The 26,118-nt window shown below is 44.6% G+C and overlaps 1 protein-coding gene and 1 non-coding gene across 6 annotated transcripts in view; both read left to right on the forward strand.

Annotated features, from left to right (window-relative positions):
• LOC126190670 (semaphorin-1A) overlaps positions 1 to 26,118 on the forward strand; it is a 925,653-nt gene that overhangs the window by 537,592 nt on the left and 361,943 nt on the right. The gene's annotated exons all lie outside the window — the stretch shown is intronic.
• LOC126090323 (U5 spliceosomal RNA) lies at positions 4,842 to 4,957 on the forward strand. Its single transcript, XR_007521168.1, has one exon. It is a non-coding gene; the product is annotated as a U5 spliceosomal RNA (small nuclear RNA).

The raw sequence follows: 26,118 nt of genomic DNA on the forward strand, positions 1-26,118 counted from the left end.
TTCAAATTGCACTTCCCACGCTTAAATACACAATGTCTTGCTCCCAGGTGGCAACGACTTTGCCGCAGTGGCAACACAGGTTCCCGTCAGATCACCGGAGTTAAGCGATGTCGGTCTGAGCAAGAACTCGGATAGGTGACCATCCTGTCTGCCGAGAGCTGTTCCCAAGCGGGGTGCACTCAGCCCTTCTATTGCAGACTGAGGAGTTACTGTATTGAGAAGTGGCGGCTGCGGTCTCGTAAACTGACACACGTCCGGGAGAGCGGTATGCTGACCACATGCCCCTCCGTATCCGCATTCAGTGACGCTAGTGGGCTGATGATGACACGGCGGCCGGTCGGTACCGTTGGGCCTTCCAATGCCTGTTAGGACGGAGGAGTTGCTCGCAGAGTCTTGGTTTAGGACGCACTCCTAAATTCTAGAAACTTTACACTTCGGCCGCTCCGTATCGACTATCCTGTCTACGGCGTAACCAGGAGCTGAAGTTCAGTAGCACTAACCGTCTAGCTGCGCTGTCCATTAGGAGCCAAGCCAATGACGCACGAGTGATTCGGCTCGTTACTTAAATATTCTGCAAAAATTAAAACCAAAATGAAATTTTGACTTTATAGTGGTAGCTAATTATTGAGAGGTTTTCCCCTACGACTGTAAACGAAATCAGAGTTACGCTTTAATAATAAGTATTTTAAGAATGAATGTTTTTGTTAACTGTCCACAAACCAACGCCTCACAGTCGCTGCTTTGGCAGTGTGTGCATTGTCATGCTGATGCAATCAAAAAATGGTTCAAATGGCTCTGAGCACTATGGGACTTAACTTCTGAGGTCATCAGTCCCCTAGAACTTAGAACTAATTAAACCTAACTATCCTAAGAACATCACACACATCCATGACCGAGGCAGGATTCGAACCTGCGACCGTAGCGGTCACGCGGTTCCAGACTGAAGCGCCTAGAACCGCACGGCCATACCGGCCGGCACTGATGCTCCATCATATCGAAAGTATTCGTACACAATGCTGTAAAATGTGTTCGCATCCTTCCGCATTTAGCGTTTTCTTAAGGATAGTATGGGAATCACACCCAAGCCACCGACGACACCGCCGTAATACAACACCACCTCGTCCGTGCCGGCCGGAGTGGTCGAGCGGTTCTAGGCGATGCAGTCTGGAACCGCGCGACCGCCACGGTCGCAGGTTCGAATCCTGCCTTGGGCATCGATATGTGTGATGTCCTTAGGTTAGTTAGGCTTAAGTAGTTCTAGGGGAATGATAACCTCAGAAGTTAAGTCCCAAATTGCCCAGAGCCATTTGAGCCAACCTCGTCCGTATTTTGCAGTTGGACGTAGATATGATGGCAGGTAGCTTTCCAGATATTCGGCAAACCCAAGCCCTTCGAACTCAGTACGACAAAGGGTTCATCGTAATCATCACTTCCAGTCGCTCACTTCCAGTTACCTGTCCAGTGGCGTCTCCCTTCACGCTGCCTCAAGCGTCGCTTTCCACTAAGTACAGAAATGTGTGGCTTATGACGGGCTGTTCGACCATTGTACCCATTCTCTTTTAACACCCTGCGCACAGTCATTGTGCTAGTTGGACTGCTGGTAGCACTTCGCAACTCACGGCTGATTCCTTCCGTTGATTTCACGCGATTTTGTATAACCATCGGTCGCGATTCTCGACGGTCTCTGTCTGTACACGAGGTCTTTGTTCAACTGTAGTTGTTTCTTCTCGTTTCCACTTAACGATCGCATTACCAAAATTGGTTTGGGCTTTAGAAATGTTGAAAATTCGCTGTTGAATGACTAAATCTACTTTCGAAATCTCCGAGGTTTCCTGACCGACCCTACTGGGAACACAGTACTCACCGCCTCCTTCTATACTGATAGGGTTGTATGTCGTGACATGTACTGGGAAATACCGTATTACACAGGTGTGTGCGGATACTGTTAAGGGGAGGTTTACTATCTTTTGGTTCAAAGAAATCGATTTTTTTAAATTGCATTTTTGGATCCATAAAAGTGTTTAGAATCCATCCCTGAAACGGGTTTCCGAATACGTACGGAAATGTTTGTTATTCGTGGTTGAACAAAAAAATGCACTTTCCTGAAATTGGCCTTTTTCACCTTCCAGTTTTTTTTCTTTCGGAGGACGAGTTATTGTACCGGTGCTTGGGAGGAAACGCACAAAATTCAAATGAATGTTTGAAGGCGTGTGTTTGGAAGCTAACCCCCAAACATTTGCATTCAGGGGCGAAGACTTTGGAGATTGAGACTTTCCTGTCAATGAGCAGCTTCAACGAAGGGTATTCAGCAAATCTGAAGACCATGACAACGATGGACGTCACGCTGGGACTCTATTCAACCATTTCGCCAAGCATTCGGACGACCACCGAAATCAAGCGGCCGAAAACCGCTTGTCACCGGCCGTACGAGCGGCTCTTGAGCAGCGGAGGATGGCCCAGATCGAGCAGAACGCCCTCAATGAGTAAGAGGAAGGACTAGTTCATGGATCGGGAATAACAGATTGAACGTACGGTGCATAATAATGAATTTATATGTAGTCAAAACTTCAAACGCGTTTTTCTCGAAATGACGATTTTTTTTATCGCGCGGTGTGGTAACTTCAAATCTACTGAACCGATTGGCATGATTCTTTGTTTCGGACGACGCTAACTAAATTGTTTAGGAATTGTACCGCTTTTATTCCGATCCATCAACTATAAATATTTTTACTTGGCCGACGAAGTCGGAAAATCGATGAAAAAAACCCATTTTTTTTCAAATGGCCGCCATAATGTTTCCTATGGTCCAAATAACTTAAGCGAGGTACAACTCAAAAAGAATCTTCCATAATTTTGTTAACGTCAACTGACTTTTGATTTCAGGCGAAGCGGCTGACCTGTGACATACCACGCGTGATCTACAACGAAATTTTGTATCGTTCCGACGGCACATTCCGCCTTTGCTCTTCGACATTTCCGGTGAAAAAAATTCCAGTCTGTAGAGGAAATATCAATTAACATTTTGACCAAATTTGACCTTGGTATCTGTAACACATCCCGAGAAAAAAATTCTCAAATAACTTGTTTTTTTTTTCGGGCCAAAGATAATAGACCTCCCCTTAATGAGAGAGTCTTTGCGCTATTCAGTAAGAGTCATTATTTACTGAGGCCATTGGCTACATAGAGCATAGATGACGAACCTGTGGTGGCCCGATCGACAATACATAAATGCGGCAGGCGGCTGCCGCCGAGTGTGTCGGCAGTATATCTGTGTCGAAGAGGATGCGGGAGATTTATGTTCCGTCGCGGTGCTGTTAGTTTTGACAGACGTTCCGGTTAACGGGTCTGGCGCAGATGTTCTTCCTTCGCCGAACTCTTCTCTTCTCGCACTATTTTTACCTTTGCTCCTGCTGCGCTTCCCGCTTTCTGTATTGACATGCGCCTGACGGCCTATCGGAGCATACGTAAATCTGAATTATAGTCTTCGTGTTCGCGTTGTTTTCCGTGTGTCGAGCAAACAAACGCTTCGGAGGCGACGCTGCTAGACAGTACGTGCTCGCATGATTGTTTGTTGTCGGCCTTCACGCCCAACAGTTTCAGAGCAGGCCAAAGAGGTTTATTGGCATATTGAGCTCGTCACCCTGCTGTAAAATATCGGAAAACTACCGGCAGCTCAAACAGTAATTTTTTAACAAGATCTCAAAATATACAATTAAGCGTTAATTGTTTCTAATAACCTTACCGGTCGGCCAACCACAAACTTGTACCTAAAGTGAAGGACAATCGAACAATTTAAAATCAGAGATGGTAAAATAGTCTTTATTAAATTGAGTGAAAGTCCAAATCCGCAGTAGCTGTTCATTGTGTTTTAACTGTACGACGACCTGTTTCATATCCTGGAGGTATATCTTCAGGTCGTATAAAACTAATATTTCATCTGCAACGAATTACAAGTGCGCATGAAAGCATGTTACTCATCGGTAAAACCTTGGATGAAACGGCAGATGGGGATCCGATCCGAACCATGCAAGATTACTAGGACATCTCCAAAAGCCAGTCAACAGACGAGCCCGTACAACACATGAGAATCGACTTATGACAGGATGAAACCATTGCCAAAGGTTTTGTTTTTTTCTCCCGCAGATTTAGACAGTGGTTTCATCCTATCATAAGTGGACTGTGGCGTGATGTACGGGCTCGTCTTTTGACTGCGTTTCGGAGATGAGTTACTGATCTTGCACGGTTCGGATCAAATGTCCATCTGCCGCTTCAGCGGAGGTTTTACCTATGAGTGACATGTCTTTATACTCGATTTAACTTCTAATTCGTAGCACATGAAGTATTACTTTTATATGAACTGAAGATATACCTTCAGGGTGTACAGTGAAAACACAATAAACAGCTGTAGTGGATTTGGAATTTCATTCACTTTAATATTGACTATTTTATCATCTCTGTGAAATGTTTGATCGTCCTTCACGTTATGTACGTCCATTGTTGTTTCTATAAGAAATGAACTGATAAATGAAGGCCGGCTGTCGTTCTCCGAATCAGGCAGTTTAGCGTCAGTGGAGATACTAAAAGCATCTTTTGAAATTTTTGTCAGTGCGTAACTTTAATTTCTACTGCTACATATATAGAATAATTTGGTTACAACGAATAATCAATGACGTACCATATGTTACAGATTAATACGACATACTACTTCAAAAATGTTGCCATCCGGTTCACCACTTCTGCCAATACTGACTTAACCTACAAAGTCCACCATCCGCTCTGTCCCCTCCCCTTGTCCGTCACCCCCACCCATCTCCCTCTGTTCCCGGGTGTATTACGTGTCCCCCCCCTCCTCCCCCCTCAGACGAATAAGTCTTCCGCCTTTTACTAAGTTTTCCGTGGAGGGGAACAATAAATGAGTCTGTTATAAATTTTTCATAGTGCTCTGCTCTTGTGGAGTCTTTATCACAAATTACTCAAACCTGGCTATCTAGAATACCAACTTAATACGCAACTTGTACTTGTAATGAATGGCAAGAACCAGTATGTTGTGTCTTGAAACCTCCCACACCTCAATCCCGCGCCATATGCGGGTACGTCGAGCATTGTCGAACATGTTCGTTTTGGTGATCCACGGGTTATGAAGTGGGAGGCGTAATGTTGAACACAGTACACTCCACGATCAACTTTATTCTAACACTGAACTCTTACCTCGTATGCGTCTTTTCAGGGATGCATTCGCTCTTGACTTCATTTTAGGGTTCCGCACTTCAGTTTTAAAAACGGAACCCTTACAGGATCGCGTTGTTGTCCGTGGTCTGTCTGTCTGTCTGGCCCACTGTTAAGAGCTCTTTTTCTCATCAACGAAGGGACGTTTGAAGTTTATATTTATACCACATACCGATGGCTACGGTCCCTTGGCGGTGTATGACGTCTAAGCTTCTAAGTCAGTGCAAAGATGCGACCATTTATGAAGTACAGTGTGCTCAGAAAATGTCTGAAACGCTTGTAGGGATGTTGCAGGGCGGGTTGTACTGAGTTATGGTTGTCACGAAAAAAATTCGATACGTTGCGCCGTTTCCGAGTTATTTAGCATTGAAGTTAGCCAGTCAGATCGTCGCGCGCGAAAAGAAAAATTAAAGTTTCAGCTAACGAGACAAAGCACTTGTTGGGCAACACCGTCCCTGGCAGGCCGCTTGAGTGTGAGCGCCCGACGCCCCGATTGGCTAAATTCTACGCTAAATAACTCGGAAACGGAGCAACGTATCGAATTTTTTTCTTAACATTTATGCCTCATTACAACCTGCCCTGTAACATCCCTACAAGCATTTCACACATATTCTGACCACCCTGTACATTTTGATCCAAACTCGCTCATCAAAACCTATACAGTACTTGCCATTGACCTAGAATCGTGAAATTTGGCAAGTAGCAAGGTTTCACAGCACAAGTCAAGGAAATAATTCCGAAAATTGCTAAATTGTGACTGTATCATATGAAAACATCTTTTTGCCAGTAAAGCTTAAATTGCGTTCATCATCCATCAAAAGCATAACTGAAAAATATAATAGCATGCAAAAGTAAAATGAAGTTGTCCTGTTTTGGTAACTAAATAAAAATATTTTACTAAATCTTCTGTCTCCACATATATAAACTAAATTCCTGATCGCTTCTCTTTGTATATCCGGGCTGGTCTCAGTAACTACTGTAGAGTTTTGATACGGTCTTGCAATTCTCGGGACCAATACCTTGCCAGTATCGATATCGGTAACTGGCAAAAAATTTTTGAGATTCTCAATCCCCGGGATGAACGGACTACCCATACATGTAATTAAGTTTGTAGCATCCCTCAGTGCGCGAGTCCTACTCGCACGTGGCCAGTTTTTTTTATGGATGACAACGCGCGACCGCATAGAAGAGCGCAGGTGGAGCAGCTTCTGGAACGAGAGAATATTCCCAGAGGTTGAAAATAACGCTACAGTTGTAAGCATGCTCTGCGCTCGTTGGTAGCACACCGCGTCTTGCACACGTCCACCGCGGCGCTCGGGGTCACAGCACCAAGTTACGACACCTGAAGATGGGCGTATAAGAGCCCGAAACCGGTCGTGTGTTAAATAAAAATAACCTTACAACTGTAGAGGTATTTTCAACCTCTGGTACAATGCTCAGTTGCGGATGTTCCTCGGGCAGAATTGTTTGGAAAGAATATTCGTCGAATGGATTGGCCTGCCCGTTCCCCTCGACTTAAATACCGTTGAGAACGTATGGGATTCCTTGGGGAGGCGTATTGCAGTACGTCCACGTCCCCCAGCGACCATCCAGCCGTCCTCAACCGCGCTGGCGAAGGAATGGTTCAAATGGCTCTGAGCACTATGGGACTTAACTTCTGAGGTCATCAGTCCCCTAGAACTTAGAACTACTTAAACCTAACTAACCTAAGGACATCACACACATCCATGGTCGTGGCAGGATTCGAACCTGCGACCGTAAGCGGTTGCGCGGTTCCAGACTGAAGCGCCTAGAACCGCTCGGCCACCGCGGCCGGCCGCTGGATAAGAAATGAAACGCCGTACCACGAGAACTCCCTATCAACTTTGTGGCCTGCGTGAGAGCACATTGCAAAGAATGCATTGCAGTTCGTGGTGATCACACACCGTATTAAGAACCGTATCGCTCATTTTGTAGTGCACAAGGTACCATCACAAATCGTGGTCACTTCAGTGCAGTTATTGTCTTTGAATAAAAGTATCATTTTTGTTCGTGTCATTGCATATTTCTTTCAATTGGCTTCTGTACTATGCTGTAGCAGTTCTTTCTATATTTGATCCAAATTTCACCGAGCTATATTACTCTGCGGTTACACATCATGCCAAAGTTACTTTCGTCCTTGCGTTTCGCAGACCATTTCATTTACAGCTGGAAGACTTTAATGGCGTAGCGGTTATAGACTATATACACAAAGCTTCCTCGTAAATGAATCTATCTAGTAGTGAAAACCGAACCAAAATCCCTACACTAGTTCCTGAGATTAGTACTCACATACAGATGGCAAAAACCTAGTACGAGATTTCAAATTACATAGGAGATATCTGTTGTTACACTATACATTTCAGACAACAAGATCAGTTCATTTTATTAGGGTTAGTAATGTGCAGTTCTCTGTAACTAGCTTACTATGGGTACAAAGCAAATGAAATTGTGTAAGTAGAATCGTTCCTCCCTTGATACATATTCTCTAATTTTTGTTTCCTGTTGTTTCAGGTAAGCCAACACAGATGATCAACTTGACACCTTCTACGCCAACATGAAGTGGTGGGATTTCTCTACAAATCTGGTAATAACCCAGCAGCACAGATTAACAGTAAGTCCTTGTGTGTCTATGGGGACTACACAGCAAAAGGAATCTGTATTTTGATACCAGTAGAGATAGTTCGAAACCCTTCAACGAAATCTCAATTTGATCTGAAGCAGCTCACGTTTTTTCAGCACTCATGTTTTCCCCCCCTTCTGTAGTATGATTAAAGAAGGGTGAGACCTTGACACACGTGTTAATAGAATGGCAAAGGGTCACTCTTAAGATCCCCCAGTGCGGCAAAACCCTTAGTGGCACCTGTCCACATTTACTGAGAATTTTAAAAATGTGTCTCTACAGAGAGAACCTGTGAAGCAGCCCTAGGCACCTGCAGTTACGCTACCACTTGACATACTTCCAAAGCCAGTTGCTTGCCAGCGGGCGACTAGGACTACTTCGGCAGTTTTCTCTCTAAAGGCACATTTTTAAAATTCTCCGTAAATATGGTCAGGTACCACTGAGTGCTTTGCCAGGCTGAAAGACTTAGAGGGATCCTTTGCCATTTCATTTACGAAAGTGTCAATGTTGCACCCCTCTGAGATAATGCCACAGGATGGTGTCAAACAGGAGTAGTGGAAAAACATAATCACCCTTTTCTGCTTCAGATCACGTTCAAATTTCGTCGAATGGTTTTGTGCGGTCTCTAGTGGTTCCACACTGTACTCTAGGGCAAAAATTGTGGTCTCATTGTACTCCAAAGGGGTGAGAACACGTTCTGTGTGGTCCCAGCCCCGTGATGTCCTACGAGAAAGACTGAATCGTCCAGGAGGTGTCAACAGTATAAAAGGTTGACAAGAACGTCGTCCTGTCGTTCGTCTCACTGCGAACTGTATGGAAATCAACGTCCCAATGAAAGGGGTGGTTTGATGTATGTCACATCTTGAGGCCCTCTCGTGTCGATTCTGAAATGTTTTCCACTCATAAGAAAATCGCGTGATTTCAACTTGTCGCCAAAGTCGAACGATGCGTTTCCTCTGCATCTCCGTTGTTAATATCATTGGCAGTTATTATACACACACCTAACATTGCCATAGTATCACATGTCCAGCTTTGTTGTGACGAATCGAAATATTCGTATTACTACTTGTCCATACAGTTTTATGTTTTCTGTGTTTTCCGTAAAAAGTTTAAGGCGAAGTTTTGGAAAGGGCAGCCAATGCACTTTTCTTCACCTATCGTTCCCAGTCCGACCTTCAACTCGATATCTAACGACCTCATCGTCAACGGAATGGGCCGCGCGGGATTAGCCGAGCGGTCTTGGGCGCTGCAATCATGGACTGTGCGGCTGGTGCCGGCGGAGGTTCGAGTCCTCCCTCCGGCATGGATGTGCGTGTTTGTCCTTAGGATAATTTAGGTTAAGTAGTGTGTAAGCTTAGGGACTGATGCCCTTAGCAGTTAAGTCCCATAAGATTTCACACACATTTGAACATTTTTCGACGGAATGCCTGTTCTTACTTGACTGAAGGAGTAAAATGCTACGTCGTGGATAAGAAAGTGCCCGTTGTTCGTTACGTATTTTAAGAGGAGCTCAGCGAACTCGTGTGGGTGGATCCATTTGTGGCTAATATGCACCTTGTAGAGCCCATCCGATGTTGATCTCACACACTGGAACAGCTTTTCTCTGTGGTCAGTACCAGCGCTTAGTAAGCCGTCTCCTTCGTAGGCAAAACTGTTAGCTTCGCACTCTCCTACCAGCTGTCCGAAGCCTACCATTTTCTGTACGTACAACTGCGCTTGCGGCACAACTAGCATTCATGCCTCCACAGATTATTACTCTGCGGTATTTATATGGTAAGTCTCGCTCTTTATGTAACTCTTATTCCTTTAGTCAGAGACTTCTGCAATTGTACGTTTTGTGAAGCGCAAAACTTTAACCTCTGTGCATCAATTCATAATGACGAATATCTAAATAAGTGTCCACGGGAAAGGAAACTTAAATCGGTCTACGCAGAAAGGAGCGCTGAACCTAATGGGATATACGTATACCATTCTAAATAGTGTGTCTGAATAATTTGTTCCCTACTAGCAGCAATGTACAAGTCGCTGGAGGAGTGAAGCATTCCTAATGATTAGAAAAGAACCGCATATTATTCCTATTTTCAAGAAGGATCGTCGGACAGACTCACAAAACCTTAGTCCTATATCGCTGACGTCAGGGTGTTATAGAATTATTGACCCTGTATTGTGATATATATGGACACCGTAAACACCCTCTGTAGGAATCAAGAAAGGTTCTAAAAACAACGATCCTGTGAAACTCGGCTCGCTCTGTTCGTTCACGAGACACAGAAAGCAGTAAATATCGTCACCCGGGTAGATGTCATGTTCCTGGAGAGTTTAGATAAATTTCCACACTGCCGCCTAGTGAACAAAATACGAGCGTACGGATTATCATCCCAGCTGTGTCATTGTATTGAAGAGATTCTAGCAAACAGTACACAGCATGTCGTTCTTAACGAAGAGAAATCTCTAGTCGTTGAATTTAACTTCGGGCGTATCCCAGGAGAGTGTTTAGGACTATTACACTTACTATGTACCGGTTGTCTCATCTAAGAGCCGTCTGGGGCCTTTTCTTTGGTATTTCGGCAGCTATTTGCAGTAGTGTGTAGCTGGGGTCAGCCAAAACAAATATTGCTCGAAACGTCTTTACGCTACTCCCACTGTCGATGGAAAGCATTGGTTTGTTTCCATTTACAAACAAAATTATTTTTAAACCGAAATTTTACCCGCCTGTTGGACTGAGCGATACCAAGTTATTCTAGCGTGATATTCGTTTTATCAGTAAATATTAGTTGGGAGAGTAAAACACGAGGAATACGTAGTAAACTAGTACTCCAGTGGCAACTGAGCAGCGCTGATGCATGGCGGTAGCGCGGGCCAGGAAGCGTATTCCCCCACACAGAAGGTAGATTATAAGACCCTTTTGGTCCTTGTTATGGGATCTTTATCTTACACGACTGACAGAGAGAAAAACAGAAGATACAAAGAACAACAGCGCGTTTCGTTTCAAGTTCATTTACTAAGCGTGAAAACGTTACGGGGATAATCATCTTCAGTGACAGACACTACAAGAAAGGCATTCTGCATCACTTCGTGGTTTACTGTTAAAATTCCGAGAACGTGCGTTCCTATAACAGTCACCCAATAAATTGCTTCCTCCTACGTACATCTCGCGGAGAGACCATAAAGATAAAATTAGAGAGAGATGACCTCACGCGGAGTCTTACCAACATTATTGTTCGTGCCTCGGACCATTCGAGACTGGAACAGTGGAGGCTGGAAGTGATAGTGGTGAATTCGAAAGTAAAATTCTATGTAATCCTAGGAAGTTCTGGTCTTACGTTAAATCAGTAAGTGGCTCGAAACAGCATATCCAGACACTCCGGATGATGGTGGCATTGAAACAGAGGATGACACGCGTAAAGCTGAAATACTAAACACCTTTTTCCAAAGCTGTTCCACAGAGGAAGACCGCACTGCAGTTCCTTCTCTAAATCCTCGCACAAACGAAAAAAATGGCTGACATCGAAATAAGTGTCCGAGGAATAGAAAAGCAACTGGAATCACTCGACAGAGGAAAGTCCACTGGACCTGACGGGATACCAATTCGATTCTACACAGAGTACGCGAAAGAACATGCCCCCCTTCTAACAGCCGTGTACCGCAAGTCTCCAGAGGAACGGAAGGTTCCAAATTATTGGAAAAGAGCACAGGTAGTCTCAGTCTTCAAGAAGGGTCGTCGAGCAGATGCGCAAAACTATAGACCTATATCTCTGACTTCGATCTGTTGTAGAATTTTAGAACATGTTTTTTGCTCACGTATCATGTCGTTTCTGGAAACCCAGAATTTAATCTGTAGGAATCAACATGGATTCCGGAAACAGCGATCGTGTGAGACCCAACTCGCTTTATTTGTTCATGAGACCCAGAAAATATTAGATACAGGCTCCCAGGTAGATGCTATTTTCCGTGACTTCCGGAAGGCGTTCGATACAGTTCCGCGCTGTCGCCTAATAAACAAAGTAAGAGCCTACGGAATATCAGACCAGCTGTGTGGCTGCATTGAAGAGTTTTTAGCAAACAGAATACAGCATGTTGTTATCAATGGAGAGACGTCTACATACGTTAAAGTAACCTCTGGCGTGCCACAGGGGAGTGTTATGGGACCATTGCTTTTCACAAAATATATAAATGACCTAGTAGATAGTGTCGGAAGTTCCATGCGGCTTTTCGCGGATGATGTTGTAGTGTACAGAGAAGTTGCAGCATTAGAAAACAGTAGCGAAATGCAGGAATATCTGCAGCGGATAGGCACTTGGTGCAGGGAGTGCAACTACCCTTAACACAGACAAATGTAATGTATTGCGAATACATAGAAAAAAGGATCCTTTATTGTATGATTATATGATAGCGGAACAAACACTGGTAGCAGTTACTTCTGTAAAATATCTGGGAGTATGCGTGCGGAACAATTTGAAATGGAATGATCATATAAAATTAATTTTTGGTAAGGTGGGTACCAGGTTGAGATTCATTGGGAGAGTCCTTAGAAAATGTAGTCCATCAACAAAACACTCGTTCGACCTATACTTTAGTATTGCTCATCAGTGTGGGATCCGTATCAGGTCGGGTTGACGGAGCAGTTAGAGTAGATCCAAAGAAGAGCGGCGCGTTTCGTCACAGGGTTATTTGGTAAGCGTGACAGCGTTACGGAGATGTTTAGCAAACTCAAGTGGCAGACTCTGCAAGAGAGGCGGTCTGCATCGCGGTGTAGCTTGCTGTCCAGGTTTCGAGAGGGAGCGTTTCTGGATGAGGTGTCGAATATATTGCTTCCCCCTACTTATACCTCCCGAGGAGATCACGAATGTAAAATTAGAGAGATTCGAGAGCGCACGGAGGCTTTCCGGCAGTCGTTCTTCCCGCGAACCATACGCGACTGGAACAGAAAAGGGAGGTAATGACAGTGGCACGTAAAGTGCCCTTCGCCACACACCGTTGGGTGCCTTGCGGAGTATAAATGTAGATGTAGATGTACGAAGTATCCTCCTCCACTCACCGTAATGTGGTTGCTGAGTGTAGAGGTAGATACAGAAATTAGCTAGATTCAACCCTCTTTGCACCAGACTAATAATTTGTCAACTGCAAAGTTACACCTCGCAAGAGCTGCCCATTCTTTCTGTCAGAGTTTGACCTTGCTGCAAAACGCAGCGCTGTGTCGCTCCGGTATAAGATCTGCTGCACTTACAAAAAATACTACACGCTCCACGTGAACAGTCATGTGTCTTGTACGGTAGCTAGAAGGCGTCGTATTCTTGTAGACGGCTGGAGAGATGGACGAGACACATTTAGTAGTCGAAGCTGAACCGATTTTTGTGGAGAGTGCGCTAGCATAACGGAACAGGCAATCTGTCGTCCCGATTCGACCGAATCGCCATGTGTGAGTGCCCTCAACGCTTCGGAATATCTCCCATCATGTAGGCGAAGGAAGCGAAGGCGTATTTCAGGATAGCGTGCCCCATCGGTAGGCTGCCATCACCACAGTCAGTCACCATATTTACATGTTACACAACTTGCGGTATACGAAAATAGAATTTCGGAAACCGATTTTCGTTAACGTGTTTACACGTGGTACCTGAATAGCTTTTGATAGCCCCATCAAATATCGTTTTTGCGGTCGTGAATAATTTTACACGATTGGTGCCCGTAACTCGGCTGTTTCGATCTCGTTTGACGGATTAAGTGAGATTATCAATTTCTTTATGATATTTTCAATTAAGAGTAAGTAGTGTTTCATTATGGATGTCAGTAAAGTCGAATTCGTGAGGAGTAGGACGTCGACGAGCTTCTCCAAAAAGATGTTTAAAATCTTATCCACGTCAGTTAATGCGTGAGAAATTGTTGCATTACGTCCAGCGAGGTCGCACGTATTGTGGAAAAAGGGGAAAAATCGTCATAGGTATTACATCATTGCACTCCAACATTTTCGAGACCTGGAATGGCTAGAAAACTTCGAAATGAGCCAATGCATACCTGCTGTAGTGCACAGAAGTTGCGAATGTTTTCCCACAAGCCATTTATTTTGTACTGTTTGAAAGCCTTTGCTACTGAGAGAGAGAGAGAGAGGGAGAGAGAGAGAGAGAGAGAGAGAATAGCTGTTTGAATTACCTAGCTACGCAGGATGTACTGTCAAGATTTCCTTTTAATGTTTTGGCCTGCTAATGACCACATGAAACAAATTGTCTCCTTTCTTTCTTATTTTCTTTCCAGTAGTTGAGACCTTTTTATTTTTGCTCTCAATTTTTCTCTTTCTCGTATTTCTTCCTCCGTTATTTCCGTTTCTCTCAGGTCTGCTTTAACTTTTTTGATGCATGTCATTGAAATTTTTGGGTTTATGTCAAAAAAGTTAAAAATTGTGGATCGTAATTTCATGTAGCTGTTTTAGGTATCCATGAAATACAACTCTTGTCTTCCCTATTGTGTCTGATGTTCGTTCTGGTTTATGAAAAACTTCTTTATTACGTCTTATTTTCTTTTCCCTGCCTCATATTTTGGTCCCAAGACTTTCCTCATTATTTTTCTTTCCTGCTTTTCTGTTTCAGCTTATTGTTCAGCAGTTTAACGAACAACATTCCGAAGCATAACGACATTCTTGCCTAATGACAGTGTTGTACTGCGAGACTTTATTCTATCTCTTTTCCCTCATTTCACAGAAAATCACCTCGCCCAAATTATCCAAACTTTTAAATACCAAGTAGTAATGTAATATGACAACCCATTCACGATTAGAGTGGACCAGGATCAATACTGGTAGTTTAGATTTATAAATTCAAACGCCATTTTCTTGCTGTAGTGTAATATTAATTTACGTTACACATACTTACGTACATTAACATGAGTCATCCTCAGTGGATTTTTGTCTCGAATAAAACAATTTTCTTTCTGTAAATGATACTTATAGATTCGCAATAGGTCAAACCATAACTTTACATTAATAAAATGTTCCTTACAGTTTCTCTTCTGTGGTGGAAGATGTTGGAAGATAGGATGCCCTTGTGAGCGGGACGTGTATATGCAATGTTCCGGCGTACCTTCTAGTTCACTCTGGATGTGGACATACATAAGAGGGAACTAGCTGTTCTGCACACCCTCCGTAACGAGGTCTTATTTACGTCGTTTAGCTGATCAACGAATTTCCTAGTGTTATAGCATCACGAACGTACCACCAACATTTCTGTAAAAGTGATTCCATGCCGTAATGCTGTTTTTAATGTGGCTCTAAATTCCTCCTCCTGCATAGGAAGGAGCGAACGGCTCGGACTCCCATTCATTTACTGAGAGTAGTTCCCCGTCATGTAAAGAATATCGTTGTTGCAGTCATCAGTCCGAATACAGGTTTGGTGGCGTTCTCCACGAGAGTCTATTTCGTGCACGTCCTCTCGTATCTGGGTAGTCGTAGCATCCTGCATGAATTTTTGAACCTGCTTCTATAGCTAGGCCTTTCTCTCACGTGACGTGAAAAACACGTGGACGATGAGCTGGTGAAGTCACTGTGTGGAATTCCACGTTCCAATTCAATAAAGAATCTGGCATTTCAGTGGCCAATGAAATGCGACGACGTTCCACGTTACAAGCATAAGATAGGAACGGCCGAATTATATAGCGTTAAACATCGTTTTTGGTGGGTTTTCTTTCTCATTAAGTACGTGGTATGAATATCAACTTCTTCAAAGCACCAGCACCAGCTGTAGCCTAACGCAACGGTACTTTGTCTCGTGACATATTACTCAGCAACAATATTCCACAGTTCTACTTAGATTTTGAAAGCAGCTTTCAGGTTGCGGCTGTCTTTACCTTACTGGTAGCAATAGGCTACGCAGAAAAAACTGGTTCTGCGTTGCAAGTGAATTCTGCTTCTACAGGGTGGCGCACGAAATGTGTTACCAATTGTTTCTTTCACAATTTACGGCGCACATTCGATATCCCGCTGGGATCTCTACAGCAAGCACCAGCAGAGCTTGGAAAAAGAAATGAGTTACGAAATGTGTAATTCACGATACTGCCGCTAGGAGACTAGTAAGCAGCATTGGCTGACAATGGAAGGCTGACGACACAGCAACGATCGGCAATTGTGTTACTTTTTCGTGAAACGAAAAGCCTTGTTGTGACTCAGAGGCGTTTTCGACAACAGTTTAACACACGATGGGTCCCTTGCAAGAAGACCATCCACAGGTTCTACGATAAATTTGTACAGGAAGGAACAGGATTGGAAGCGGAGCGACCTCGGCCTAAGCCTGTTTGTTCGCCGGAGAATACTGAAGCCGTATGAGTTGCTATACAAAGAAGTCCCGGGAAATCGTGTAGAAAGGCAGCAGTGCAACTGGGAATATCCAGATGCTCCGTTCAACGCATTCTTAAAAGTGACATCCATATGTACCCATACAAGATGACCTGTGCACAGAAGCTCACTGAAGAACACAAGCAGCAGAGACTACTGTTTGGCTCAGTGGGCGGAGGGTAGGGAAGAAACTCTCAACAACGTTTGGTTTTCAGACGAGGCGCATTTTCATTTAGACGGTGTGGTTAACAAACAAAATGTACGCTTTTTGGCCACTGAAACCCACAAGTGCTTCATGAACGACAACATTATGCTCAGAGGATTACAGCGTGGGCAACAATTTCCAGTCATGGACTTATTGGACCCTTTTTCTTTGAAGAAACTGTGAACAGCGAGCGTTATTTGAGCTTGCTTCGCAATAGCTTCATTCCACAGCTTCTTGCTACTGCCGTGCCCTCCAACACACAGTGGTTCATGCAAGATGGAGCTAGGCGACATGCTGCAAACACTGTGTTGGAGTTTTTACAGGAGCGTTTCGACATGCGGATCATTTCACTCAGGTTTCCAGGTCGCTTCAACGACGGACAAAATTGGCCCCCAATAGTCCAGACCTCAATCCATGTAACTTTTTTCTTTGGTGGTACCTAAAGGAAAAAATTTTCCCGAAACGTCCGCGTGATTTAATGGAGCTCAGAAGACTTATGCTTCAAGCTTGCAGTGAAATTACGAAAGACACGTGCCGTAGGGTAATCACTAACTTCAGTGTTCATTTGAAGGAAGTTAGGAAACGAAATGGTGGACATATTGAACATGTGCTGAGTTAGAACAAATCTCCATGGACGGCTCTTAATTGTAGTATATGTTCCTTTCAGATTGTATTGACAATAAAGTTTATATTCAAGAACAAAATGGTAACACATTTCGTGCGCCACCCTGTACCTACCACGTAAATGCTGTATCTTTGTGGGTGGCTGGTATCTGTGTGCAAGTGCTTCAAGTGGTTCTGGAGATAGTATTGTTTTGTATGCGTCAGTTGTTTTGTGGATGACGGTCGCGTATTTCTTCTGCAACTTGTACACGTCCAGTATGCTTTGTTATTTCGCTGTCTTTGTCGGAGCACGTGATGGGCACTTAGTTTCTTTCTAAGTCCTTCCCCCCCCCCTCCCCCTTCCCATTTTTGGCATTTGTTAGCAGTAACTAACATCGTTAGTGCTCATACGTGGACAGCGGTAATGCTATTCTGCCAGTGGCGTTTGATGTCGGCCCCCTCGTCTTTGAACTCGCTAGGCAGCTCCGCGTGAAGAAAATGGTCTTTCCCGGCCTCTTTTCGTTTGAGATGCTCATGCATTTCGCCGGCGCTTTCAGTGGAGCCCTGCCTCGGAAAGCAGGGCCTACCTTCGCAGACCGCACCCCCTCACCGACCCCTTGCTGCCTTCACGTGCTCCCCTATTTCCCCTTTCCGTATATCTTTCAGCCCGTCCCGAAAAGTGTGCCACACGCGGTGCTGCGTTGGGGGCTAAGATAGCGCATCACCTAACGCATGGGGCCATGTGGATCCTCATTTTATACACATCAGTGTTCCACTGTTGTACTGTGTGGGCTCATGGATACACTGCTCCATAGATCCACTTGCAGTATGCTGTACTGACAAGACAATCGATTTCCAAGCGTATATGGAGACACCATTTGGGAAAAAAAAAACAGTAGTAGCCTGAACTGTAACCTACATAAAATGTTAGAAATTACATTTGAGGAATACCCAATATGATACTGAAGAGTGTAATAAGGCGATTCATTTTTGTGGATAAATATAACTTTCTGAAGAAGAAAGTCTTTAATTAATTTCCATAATCCACTAAAATTATGTACTGAAACGGATGCAAGTGTGTGTGTGTGTGTGTGTGTGTGTGTGTGTGTGTGTGTACTTAGGATGCAGAAAGTCCTGGGTTCTTATCCAAGCTCTTCCAATTCTCTCTCTCTCTCTCTCTCTCTCTCTCTCTCTCTCTCTCTTTCTCTCCATCCCACATCACTCACCATCTGCTCCATGTATGACCACATTCTTGGTCGTCCCAGGCGATTCCTTCGTATCTCCTTCTGCCGTAGTTCCAGTGATGATACTGTGCCTCAAAGTGTGCCTTAGAGTTCGTCAGTCCTCTTTGGCTGTCTCTCCACAGAGATCTAGCTTGCTATACTCTTCTCAGCACCTTTTCAACTGTAATTCTATCTTTCCATCTGATCTTCATCATCTTTCTGTCTTCTCCTTCAACTATTTTTCTCTAAAAGGGCTGTTTTAAATGTTCAAATGTGTGTGAATCCCTAAGGGACCAAACTGGTGAGGTCATCGGTCCCTAGACTTACACACTACTTAAGCTAACTTATGCTAAGAACAACACACACACACACACACACACACACACACACATGCCCGAGGGACGACTCGAACTTCCGACGGGAGGGGCCGCGCAATCCGTTACATGCCGCCTCAAACCGCGCGGTCAGTCCTCGCGGCGCTGTTCTAACTTTATAAATTGTGTAAGTTATACCTCAATTTCGATTTATTATGCAAAATGAAAACAAGCATAATAACCAATACACGGTGCAGTTAATTTAGGAGTAAGAATCGTATTTTATGATGTACTGTAAGACAAATTTCTTAATATCGTTGTACAGTTTTTTATATGAATTACAAATGCTCAACGTGTGCGTCCTTTGCCATTCGTCACACATCTACGTGGTAGTCCACCATTCCCGCCATAAGCCCCTATAAGTCAGCGGTATATTTACGCTTCTTCAGTTCCAGAAATTTCTCAAGTATCAGAAGGAGAAAATACTTGATCTACAACTTACCTTCACTCGAAAAAATACCACGGTGCCATATTTGGTTAACGTGGTGGCTAGGGCAAAAGCATCTGATAGCCGTCTATGCAGTGACCTATCCATCGCTGTGGTAGTTGTGCTCACATATTATGAAATTTTTGGGGAACGAAAATCTCCTCTATTAAAACCAATATGTATTCCGCGAACAGACACCTTCTGAAACTCAGCTTGTTGGTCCATGAGCCTCAGAGCGCCATAGACAACAGTTACAATTTTTTTTGGAAGCCAACACACGACCTTTTTGTTGTTTGATAGAGAGACAGCAGAGGGTCCAGCCAGGTCCACAAAGGGGGAAGCTCCGTGGTTAACCTTATGCAAAATGCGGTACAGATATCACGATTAAGTATCACTCGGTACCGCCGTCAGTCGTGCAGCCGGTGACTGGACACCGATGGCGGAGAGCCGACAGTCGGGCGATAAGGCGACGGATGTCAAAGATTCCCCATCGATGCCGGCTGTAGATAAAAAAGAATGAGACATTGTCAGTTGTTATGTTCTGTTCGATATTATCTAGTGTATGGCAACTATTCAGCGCCTAGCCAGATTTGATGTATATTGTGCCTGAAGAACTTAAATGACTTTGTGGTACCTAGGGACAAGACTGGCGGTAAATAGGTATTGAGTTCAAGATATATGTCGTTGTGTTCCAGTTACAATTTGTGACTTGTTACTAATAGATGGCACATTGTTGAAGTTACTGTAATATTGTGTAAGCGTCGTGGAAGCTCACGTCAAGCTGTTATAGTTTATTTATGATTTAAACTCACTACTAGGAAGTGACAGTTTCTTCTTATTCAATGGTCGCAACGTTATTCTTCGATATCAGCAAATTTTTTCATGCGGTTGGTTGCGACACTTTCCCCTCGACCCTTCTGATTAGTCAGACTGTGAAGAAACAGGTCAAGACTTCTAACGATTATTAAAATCGGAATAATTGCGTAGATGTCAGTTGAAGCTCCGTTCTTGTGTGGTTTCCCCCCTGTGTCTAACGCCGTCTTGAAACCCTCAGGTTCCCACAGGGCAGGAGGTTAATGAAACACCTGCTCCCTAAGAACACAAAAACCGGGGGACAGGAGAAACGCCACAATTGGCGCCCAGGGTGATCCCGTGTTCCTTAACTTCAGTAAGTCATTTGATACAATATCCCACTGTCGTTTAGTGAAAGAAAAGAGCCTATCGAGTATCAGACGTTACTGGTGACTGAATACAGGACTTCTTTGTAGATAAGGCTCAAAACGTCGCTTTTAATGGAAAGAAAAATCGAAAGATGTAAAGGTAATGTCAGGAGTACACAAAGGAAGTGTGGAGCGACCGTTATATAATTATCTGGTGGACAACACCGGAAGCTACACGATTCTGTTCGCAGAATGATGCAATTGTCCGTAAGAAGGTGAGTCTGGCAGTTGACTCCGAACGTAAATGATAGTAGCGTGTTGAGCATAAATAGGCGTAAAGGTACACTACTGCTCGAATACAGTATTGGTGGCAAATCACTGGAAACAGGAAATTCCGTGAAATACCAGGTAGTAACCATTCGGGGCGACCTAACGTGAAATGACATAAAAGAAGTAGTAGGAAAAGCAGATATCAGGTTGAGATTCGCAGGGGTGACAAAAGTCATGGGATAGCGATATCCACCTATACAGATGGCAGTAGTATCACCTAGTTAAATTATACAAGGGTAGTACATTGGTTGAGACATTATTTATACTCAGGTGATTCATGTGAAAAGGTTCGCGACGTAATTATGGCCGCATGACGGGAATTAAGTCTTTGAACGCTGAATGCATGGGACACTCCATTTCGAAAATAGTTAGGGAATTCAGTATTCCTTGATCAACAGCGTCAAGAGGGTGCCGAGAATACTAGAGTTCAGGCATTACCTTTCACCATGGACAATGTAGTGGACGACGGTCTTCACTTAACGACCGAGAGCAGCGGCGTTTTCCTAGAGTTGTCAGTGCTAACAGACAAGCAACACTCTGTGAAATAGCCGCAGAAGTCATGTGGGACCTACGACGAACGTATGAGTTTGGACAGTGCGGCGAAATTTGGTGTTAATGGGTTACGGGAGCAGACGACCGACGCGAGTGCCTCTGCTAACAGCACGACATCGACTGGAAAACCATGGTCTGGTCAGATGATTCTTGATTTCAGTCGGTAAGTGCTGATGGTAGAGTTAGAGTGTGGGGCAGACCCACGAAGCCCTGGACCCTAGTTGTCAACAAGGCACTGTGCAAAATGATGGTGGCTTCATAATGGTGTGGTCTGTGTTTGTATGGAATGGATTGGGTCCTTTGCTCCAACTGAACCGATGGTTCACGGGAAAGGATTATGTTCGGCTGCTTAAAGACAATTTGCAACCATTCACGAACTTCATGTTCCGAAGCAACCATGGAATTTTTATGGATGAGAGTGCGCCATGTCACCAGGTGACAACTGTTCGCGATTGGATTGAAGGACACTCTCCACAGTTAGAGAGAAAGATTTGGCCACCCACATCGCCTGACATGAATCTCATCGAACATGTTGGGACATAATCGATAGGTCACTTTCTGTACAAAATCCTGCACTGGCAACAGTTCCGCCATTATGGACGACTATTGATCGAATTTTTGTTGGTCATTGGATCCTTTGTTTTAAAATACACTACCTGAAAAAGTACGTGAAGCACCCAGAAAGGTAGGAGGAAACGTAATGGATTCAAAGGCTATCTGAAGTTATAATATGGAGTTAGATTTAGAAAGAACTAGGCCTGTGGGTCCACATATCAGCACCCCCTATGGCCTAAATGCATACAATGATTTGCTTGGGAAAGCTGTCTTAAAGGCGTTGTATCCTCTCCTCAGGCAAGCTGACGAATAGCAGTTGTAACTGATCCTTGATAACTGGCACTGGGACGGAGCTGACGTCCGAGCCGGACCCACACATGTTCTATTGGGAACAGATCAGGGGATCTTGCTCGCCATGAGAGTACCTCAACATCACTCTCACAGACAGGCCATAGAAACATATGCCATATGTGGTCGAGCATCGTTCTTTTGAAAAGTGGCACCTTGATACTGTCGCATGAATATGCAGGATGTCCGTAACATACCGTTGTCCCGTCAGAGTTCCCTCAGTTGCTACCAGCCATGACCTCAAGTCATACCCGATGTTCCCCACACCATGACGTCAGAAGAAACCCCGCTGTGTCTCTCCAAAACATGGGAGGAATGCGACGTCTCTCCAGATCATCACTGTACTCGCCGAAATCGTCATAGGGGCTACTGCAGAACCACGATTCATTACTGAACACTAAGCGACACCATTGATCAGCACTCCATTCTTCCAGCTCACAGCAACGCTGCAAATGCAGATGTTTTGCGTTGTTGTGTTAACGGTAGCCTACGTATAGTGCAGTAATTCCGCAGTCCGGCTGCTGCTAGTTGCGCAAATGTCCAGGGGTTACGATGTGCTTAATGCACATACCGCGATCCTCCCTTTCGGTAGTCTGACGTGGTCGATCAGAATCTTGATAACAAGTGTGACTGAAGCGAGACGTCGACCCAGTGTCACGCTTGAACAGCCTAAGATCTGGATATTGCAATAAATATACTGAAGCGCCAAAGAAAGTGGTGCAGGCATGCGTATTCAAATACAGAGATACGGAAACAGGCAGAATACGGGCAACGCCTATATAAGACAAGTGTCTGGCGCAGCTGTTAGATCGGTTACTGCTGCTACAATGACAGGTTATCAAGATTTATGTGAGTTTGAACGCACGAGCGATGGGACACAGCATCTCCGAGGTAGCGATGAAGTGGGGATTTTCCCGTACGACCATTTCACGAGTGTATCGTGAAGATCAGGAATCGGGTAAAACATCAAATCTTAGACATCGCTGCGGCCGGAAAAAGATCCTGCAAGAACGAGACCAACGACGACTGAAGATAATCGTTCAGCGTGACAGAAGTGCAACTCTTCCGCAAATTGCTGCACATTTCAGTGCTGGCCCATCAGCAAGTGTCAGTGTGCGAACCATTCTACGAAATATCATTGACATGGGCTTTCGGAGTCGAATGTCCATTCGTGTGCACTTGATAACTGCACGACACAATGCTTTACGCTTCGCCTGGGCCCGTCAATACCGACATTGGACTGTTGATGACTGGAAACACGTTGCCAGGTCGGACGAGTCTCGTTTCTGATTGTATCGAGCAGATGAACATGTACGGCTATGGAGACATGAGTCCGTGGACCCTTCATATCAGCGGGGGACTGGTCAAGTTGGTGGAGGGTCTGAAGTGGCTTTGCGCATGTGCAATTGGAGTGATATGGTACCCCTGATACGTTTAGATACGACTGTGACAGGTAACACGTACGTAAGCGTCCTGTCTCTTCACCTGCATCCATTCGTGTCCATTGTGCATTCCGACAGACTTGGACAAATCCAGCAGGATAATGCGACACCCCACACGTCCAGAATTGCTACAGAGTGGCTCCATCAACACTCTTCTGAGGTAAAACGCTTCCGCTGACCACTACATTTCCCAGGCATGAACATTATTGAGCATATCTGGGATGTCTTGCAACGCGCCGTTCAGATGAGATCTCCACCCCCTTGTACTCTTACAGATTTATGGACAGCCCTGTAGGATTCATGGTGTCAATTCGCTCCAGTACCACTTCAGATATTAATAGAGTCATGACACGTCGTGATGCGGCACTTCTTCGTGCTCGAATGGGCCCTATACGATATTAGGCAGGTGTACCAGTTTTTTTGACTCTTCAGTGAATCAGCTGGTTAAATGAGACCCGCAGTTAGGTCCCTTTAAAATTCTGTCAGATGCTGGTAATTCTTCCCCGCACGAGTACTTGGCACTCCGTGTGCTTCAGTGATCTCCCAAAATCTGGCGCTGTTGACGCGTGTTATATGTCCTACCAGGCCTGGTGACAACACTATAAGCAAACAACACTAACGCACTGTGGTGGCATTCCTGTCACGAAGAAATAGAAATCCAATCATTCACATACCTGACGATGGTGTGTACGTGTACGAACCTACATTGACATGTGGGAGCAGCTCTTCTTTTGTGAGATACTGTTTGTTTTGTTCACATTACACATCATACTCGGTTACGGGCTAAATAAGCATAATACGATGCTGAGGTAACACTGCTGAATTAATTTTGACATAATTAGTATGTTCTGCAAAAATGATTAACATTTCAGTCACCTCGGTTCTGCATGTGTCCTGTTGCCTAGTAGGCACAGTGTCCGCCATGGGTCCTGATAACTTGTTCCATGCAAGATGGCGTCGACGCTTATAAGGCGTGAATGGCGTTCTGAGGTATAGCCGCCCATGCTGCATTCATCTGGTTCCAAAGTTCACCTGTGGTTGTTGGCATCGGGTCACAGCCCTGCACCCGTCGTTTCACCGTATCCCACCCACTTTCGATTGGCGACAAGGCTGATGATCTGGCTGGCCATGGCAAAAGGCTGACATCATGTGGACACCAAGAAGTTGCGTGTTCGTGCAGCAACATGTGGTCGTGCATTTTCTTCCTGAAAAATGGCGTCTGGGGTGTTGTGCAGAAAGGATGTCATTCACGTAGGTCACATTATTGGTTACAGAGCCCTGGACACGCATCAACTGTGATTTGTGGTTGTACCCAACAGCACCCTATACCACTAGGCATGCAGTTGGCGCTGTACGTCTTGTGCGAATGCAGTCACTGTGATGCCGCTCCCCCCTGTCTGCGGCGAACCAAAACGCGGCCATCATTTTCAAACAAACGGAACCTGGATTCGTTCGAAAACACTGTCTGAGGCCATTCCTGTCCCCAGTGGTGTTCCTTACACCATTGCTGTCTAGCATGTTTCTGCAACTGTTCCGCTGTTGCGCCAGATTCGAGGACGACGCAGATCCGTCCTGCAATGCCATTTGGATGAGATGTCGATCTTCTCGGGGATGGCCTGGTTGGTGCGATCGGACCCATCTCGTCGTGTTTTACGGCCTTTCGTGAAAAATTCTGCACACACCCGTGTCACTGTCGAAACACTTCGTCCCACGCGAGAAGCTATTTCCCGGATGGATGCATCACATTCTCTCATGCCAATAATGCGCCCTCATTCATGGTTTGACGGCACTGTTCGCACATACGTCTGCTCAGGTCACACTGATCCATTACCTTCGGTTTACAGCGACGAGAGCCGTAGACACATTTTACCGGTAGGTGGTGTTGCTCCGCGATATCGATGTTGACCTTGAACCAGCGGGCCGACCTGTTTAAAATGCTAACTATTTCTGCAGAACATGCTAATGTACTTGTCCTGTGAAAATGAACGTCATTCAAGGCGTTCTGTTTTTTTCTGAACGTGAGTGTACATAACCGATTTGCATCCAAAAAATTGAGAAGGTATTCGTATTCGACACAATTATGCTGCTCACCGAATCACCACAAAAAAGAGGTAAATTAGAAAATAAGTACTTTAATAAGAACGTTCTAAGTGGAATATCAGGAAACTGACTGGTTGTAAGTGCCAATAAGAAAACTTTTTCCAACAGCAAAAGCAGACAGTAAAAGACGTAATATAAATCCGAACAACCGTCTGAATATGAACCTGTCTATTCGAAACCAGTATCGGCGCTATTTGTGAAAGTACATACCATTATTAACGGTGGCTGGCTGCTGTTTCTTTCTTGACAACAACCACTCTCTCAAAAATGTCAATTTTAGGCAAAATTGCGAGAAGAAAGGTTTTTTCGAAGTGCCACTAATACTGATTATTTGTCATAATAAAACTACAGAAATACTGCATTAGGTTTTTGGTAGTTTAACAGTGGCCATCCAAAGCATTTCTTCTTCTTTTTCTTCTTCTTCTTCATTTGGGTCGTGCCCAGACATCTCAATAGTGGAATGTCAATTACGACGATGCGAACCAAAGTACACCACCACCCATTCCCCGAGCAGAGAGTGTGTCCGACCCGGCCGGGAATCGAACCCAGGTCTCTGTAGGCAGCCCAGCTACGGACGTGGACAATTTTTAGATGTTGGAACAACAGAGGGAAGCA

The sequence above is a fragment of the Schistocerca cancellata genome, chromosome 6 (genome assembly GCF_023864275.1).
Source record: "Schistocerca cancellata isolate TAMUIC-IGC-003103 chromosome 6, iqSchCanc2.1, whole genome shotgun sequence".
In the NCBI taxonomy this organism is placed as follows: domain Eukaryota; kingdom Metazoa; phylum Arthropoda; class Insecta; order Orthoptera; family Acrididae; genus Schistocerca; species Schistocerca cancellata.